Source organism: Anopheles nili, chromosome 2 (genome assembly GCF_943737925.1).
Source record: "Anopheles nili chromosome 2, idAnoNiliSN_F5_01, whole genome shotgun sequence".
NCBI lineage: Eukaryota > Metazoa > Arthropoda > Insecta > Diptera > Culicidae > Anopheles > Anopheles nili.
This window is the reverse complement of record NC_071291.1, coordinates 70,639,610-70,645,609: the sequence shown is the minus strand read 5'-3', so window position 1 is coordinate 70,645,609 and position 6,000 is coordinate 70,639,610.

Sequence of the window (6,000 nt, the reverse complement as noted above, 5' to 3'; positions counted from 1 at the left end):
TTAAATCAACCGAATGAATGAACTGTATCCTTATCCGGTGCGGGCAAGAAGCGGGCTAGGGAAAGCTCGCGATAACAAGACATCGAAGCCGTTGAATTGACGCACGAGATCTGTATTTCTCGTGCTGGTCCAGCCCACAATCCACACAACAACCTGACGGTGATGGGGACGAATAAAAAGAAAAAGCCCCCAAACGAACCACCTGAAAATATACACCACGATAACGTGGCGTAGGGAGTGAATTCAAACACAACTCCAACCCTTGTGAAGCGGAAAGGGATGAAATTGAAAAAAAAAAACATCATCCTACTCCTGCCCGGTCCTTGCAACCCGCGGGTAAGTATGGCCCTTCCATCATCCGCTTTTGTGCCGATTCAAACCGATTCATTAGCAAATTAAAAACCGGTTAGATTGGCGGAAGAGAAAATTATGACTTTTCCAGTGAATTCCTCGCTTTTTTTCCACCCTTTCATCCCATCACGGCTCTTCTTCTACCATCACATCCCGCCATCGTTCGTTTTGCGGTTGATTTTTTTTTTCGCTTGCCGTTGAGGTGAATTTATCATGATTTGATTACAGGATCGCCCACCCACCCGAACGATGAATGTGGATGTGGTCCGTGGGACCCAAACCAAACCGCAAAACCGAAACGCACACCATATGTGTGTGCCGCTCGGAACGCTAATTTGATTGCGCCCGGTTCGAGTTTTTACCACTCGTGCGTTGCGTAAACGAAACATAAAAAGCTCCCGCCCGGGTTGCGTTGTGAAGGCGCATCCGGCGCTTGGCCGGAAAGCAACGGGATTGTATCGAGCTGCCGAGGACTGTTGCTGGGAGAAACCAGCGTTTCCTACGTTCCGGTACGTATGTGTGCCAGGGTTTCCGAAAACAGATAACACTTAAAATAATACAAGATCGCCAAGGGACCGGGGGATATAGATTTCGCTCGTTGGCTTTATCCTACATCCGAAACAATTCTACCACCACGTTTCCATGCCATCGCGGATGCTGGGACAACAGGCGCTTGTTCACAGCGGAAACGATGCAATTGCTGCCATAATAACAACCGTTGGATATAGCTGTGTGGCGCACTAGAATCGCCGCATGACATTGCTTGCGTCATCGCATGGATTGTTCGGGCAGAACTGTAACTATATCAAATAAAAAATGTCCTTATTTTTCATTTATAAAAGTAAAGCAATAAATTTTAAATTAACTTAAATGAATTTTTGTCATTTTCTGCTTCAAAATCGGCTTCATTATCACAAAGAAGCATCCATCGAAGTGCGAAATCAAGCACAACATCCCTTTTCACATTCCATAAACCTTTTCGTCCTTTTTTTGGTCGCTCACGGCCTGCTACAGAACAAATCATCCATAGAAAAATCGATGCCCAGTCGTCAGCCGCTTCGTTACCAACGCCAAACATCATCGCAATGGCTTGGCGTTCTCTTGCCGCCATGGCCTACTGCTATCATCGCGCGGTGCCGTGCAGCTGTACAGATGATGAAACTGCCCCCAGAATCCGAAGGGGAAGATTGCCGGCTTCCTAGTGCCGACGTAACAAGTTGGCTTTCTCATCCCCGTCGGCTTATATTAGTGCGTCTATTATTATTTACGACGCGATGGGGAACGCTATTTTGATTCGCTTTAATGAAGACATAATATGATTTTCATTCTACGGCAAAGTCTCACCCCCATTGGACATTCCACGGCTGGCAGATGAAAAGTGCGAACCGGGCAGAGCCGCACAGCCACAGCCGACACGGCTGGCAAACCCCTTTTTTCATGCTCGCACCGGAAGGCTTCCGGGTGGCCATTCCCCCGGTGAACCCCAGCTACAATAACAAACGCCGGAAAAAGGCGCCTTTCGCTCGCCCTCGGCGTGGAGAATTTATCTCTGAGCCTCGAGCTTAGAGCTGGGGGCGCCAGAGAGGCAAGAGCAATTCACGATCCTGGATCCCCCGAAAGAAAAACCATCGGAAAATGGCGAAAGCGAGGGGCCACCGTCGGTGATGAAGCCAGCAGAAAATACATATCAGTTTCATAAATCATATCAATCGGCGGAGGTCGACCGTCATCGGTGGCCAGTTTCGTTTGCGGAACGTGTTTTTTTTTGTTTTTGTACTCCTGCATTCCCACGTTCACCCAATGGGGGAGAAAAAATGCGGCCGCTTCGTTTACTACACATGCTGACGGAGGGCAAGGAAAATCTAAAACCAAACTTGTTACACACGCGCTTGTTATGGATAGATATATAATATGAGTGAGTGTGTGGTGGCTTCGTTGCTTCATTTTCGTTGCGCCGGCCACAAGCAAGATTATCCTTTATGGCACTTGGCTCCTTACGAGAAGCCGACAACAACGGAAAAGGAACAAAACACTCCCCACACTCCCTCCTATGCTCCTGCCCACCAACAGGTCCGTGCGTGGGTGGAAAAAAAAGCCGTGGGCCTGCAGGAGATAAAAATAAATTGGATAAATTTGATGCCTGCCGACGCGGGCTTGATGATGGCTGACGATTCGGCTCTCCCCTTTTCGGCTTGCCGTGTGCTTTTTATTCCTTTCCACCCACACTTCCCTGCCCGTTCCTACTCCCACCTCTTACCATCCAAGCGAAAAGGGATGGGCTGTTAACGGGTGAATTGCAACGGGTTGATCTTCAAAGCCGCGGTGGCGCGGGTGCTGGTTAGACGCAAAAATAAAAACGACCGAACCAAACAGCCGCCATCACGAGGGTTGTCTACTAAACACGGGCGTCCACCTCTCCTCTTCGTGTTACTATGGTAACGGGGCAGCGTTACCAGCAGTCGCGAAAGAAAGGCAAATACCGAAGGATAAGCATCGGCATGGGAAGCGATGTTTTTCTTTTTTCACTGTCTCCCTTCATTCCATTCGAAAAGGCGAGTGTTCCGCAGAAAAACTGGGGGCAGCCCTTTTTGGTTTTTCGGGGGCATGTTACAAGCTGCTTTCTTCTTATTCCGGCGAGTCGAACGGCGACGTTGGAAAATAACGAACGCTACCGGGTTCGTTACGGCCGCAGGGTACTTTATTTTTCTCACTTTTATTCCCATCACTTTTACGCATTACAAAAAAAAACTCGACACACAACAAAAAAGATGATATATTTTTACGCCTCAATCCCGGGATGACGCTCTAAGCAATGCGAATTTTCATTTCAGAGGAGGTTCTTCCTCCGGGTGCAAGCGTATGAATTCGGCATCCGAAATAAAACGCTGATAAATCAGATCGCTTTCGACTGTCAAAATAACGCTAGTCTGATCGACATCCTCACAGTGGTGTTCGTTTATCAGGACGCCTATTTGATTTGGGGAAAATAAGATAAAAAAAACCAGGTACACCCCTGACGATGAGGTTGTTGTGATGGAAAATGGTGCGATCCGCGATGGTGTTTTCAAATGAAGATTTTATTTGAAGTAAACAACTTAGTATCGCGTCGAACCGATGCTCAACATTATTTCTCTCAGCAAAGACGAGCCAACTGTACAACAAAATTCAAATATACGTAAATCACGCCGCATCAGTTCAATTTGAATAATTGCAGCGCTTCGTTCTCCATTGGGAATCGCTTCAAACCACCGCCATAATGCTAATGATGCTCAGGCCCCTCGAGAACGGCATCAGAAAAATAACAATTCAACCTAATTGTTAAATCAAAAATCGCACACTCAAAACCCAGCACGCCACGGATGGCCGCACAGACGTGCAAGTGCAGTTTAATTACGTGGAATGCATCGCAAAGATCACTGACAGGGGGCCAAAATCAAACGGGCCCGAGAGGAGGCAGACATAAAAATAATCACGTGGTGACAAATTCCCTTTAATGAAGGCATAGTCTGCATAAAAAAGGATCTACCTTTCACATGACGCCCGCGGATTGAGGACCGTTTTAAAGTACTTTACGAGCTGAGCGTTTCGCTTCGCTGCCTAATTGGAAAATCCCGTTCAACCAACCCTTTCGGTGTGGTTTGGAGTGATTTTTTGCTTCTTGCTCCCCACAGAAAGTGCGTTGCTTTTTGTGTCACCGCGCGCGTGTGTGCCATTGGCGAACATCAAAGTGAATGGCAGCATTTTATTCGCGCTAATCGCGGTACGCATCACGCATCGGGGAACTCGTTTTTTTCTGCACGCACAATGGCGCCCGCTCGTCAAACCCTTTATCAGGGGATTTCGCACTCGGTCTTCCGCAGGGTTGGCTTACAATGGCCGTCGTGCCACGGCTGGCGAGCGAAAAGGGCCACTCGAAAATCCCGCGTGTTCCTGTATATTTTTTCTTCTTCTGAAAAGTGCGTTTCTTTTTCGCCTTTTTTGCTTACCCTTTAGCATGCTGCCAGCCTCAAGGGCTCATCGGTTGCGCAAACATGCCGTGTGAAGGGCTTATTGTGTGAGCGGGAATGGCTTTTTCGTCCCTCGAGGGGACGACGCGAGCGTCGAGACGACAATGCGACGGATTCATTCGAGGTCCATCACCTCGAGGTCCGCTCATAAATCTTGCACCGGCCGCCTTCCATCCCGGGTGGGTCACATGGTCGACCAATCGGTAGAGAATCGGGAGGAATCCGGGGAGCTTTCCAACTTACTGTTTTCCCAACCCAACGCACGTTTCCCAGCAGGTGGTCCCCGGCGTAACACGTTCACGTACATTTCAATTGCACGCCAACCGCCAACGCCACGGTGATATTCTAATTTTCCCTCCCGATAAAACCCTTTTCTCGATTATCCCGTGAGCTACGGCCCAAAATAATGCCCCTCGAGAGTGGTGTATTTGACGCTCCGCGAAAGGGTTGCCGTCGGGAACAAAAGAAGGAATCGCACGCATCGAAGCCACGTGCGGGGCCTTCTGTGGACGGCAATCCTCGCCATTCGACCGGTTTCGTGCACAACACCGCGGAACATCTTATCGCGCACGGCTATAAGAACCCCATGCTGGCGTATTCTGGGCACGCACCGAAGGCCGATTGCATTTTGCACACGCCGTCGAGGTGATGGAGGCGTCCGTGCTGAAGGGCGACCGAAAATGCACCGAGTTGTATAATTTTCCGCAAATAATCATGGTGATATTTTACTCTATCAGGTTGGTGCTGGTGCGATTTGGGTTGGCATTCGGAGGCGCTGTTTGGCTGCGTTGGGTTGCCGTTATTCCAACAAGGACGAACCCTTGGTGAAATTCAACTAGAAGTTATTTGTGCTAACACAAATCAAGGACATCGTCGGAGAGATAATTATGGATACCCTTTCGAAACACGCTGCTACGGTTCGCTGTCGAGACGAGACCCTTCTTTTCTGTTCGTGATAATATTAAGGATTAATAGATGAGCCAGTCAATTTAATTTGACGCATTTTTTAACATACTTTTCCCCCGAAATAACTTTTAAAATAGCACTAACATACGCATCAATGAATTTCAACATGAATTGTTTAGGCATGTCCGAACCACGCTTCTTCAATCACGTAATCCTCCTCCTTGCGAACAAATGTCATCGAAGGGTTCAATGAAAGTGCGAAGCACATCGTCCACACGTACCTAGAGGGCAACCAAGAGCTTCGCATCCTCTCAAACCCATTAGCAATACAAATGAGTTCGCCGTTCGCCGGGAGGAGCGTCGAGTTTGCCAAGGGACGAGTTCTGCTAGGGACGAGTTCTACCCAGAAGTGCAAGGAACGAGTGCACCCGGCCCAAAGAAGAGGGACTTGGTGTTGGTTGAAAAATCTACGTGCCCACCACCAGCCACCACCGTGAGCGGGTACCTGTGGCCCAATGTAAATATCATGAAAGATGCATATTTTAATCAACTTCGTTTCGTTGGGTTGGGGAGGACGGCAGAAAAATTTAAAGCAAAGAAAAAAAAAGCCACTCGACGCGTGGTGAAGGCAGGAATGAAAGCTGAGGTGCCGGAGTTGTGGGAGGAAAAACGAAACACGACTCGTCAATGCCACAACACCGGGTGTGCGCACGGAAGTGACCCTCACTGTGCGCGC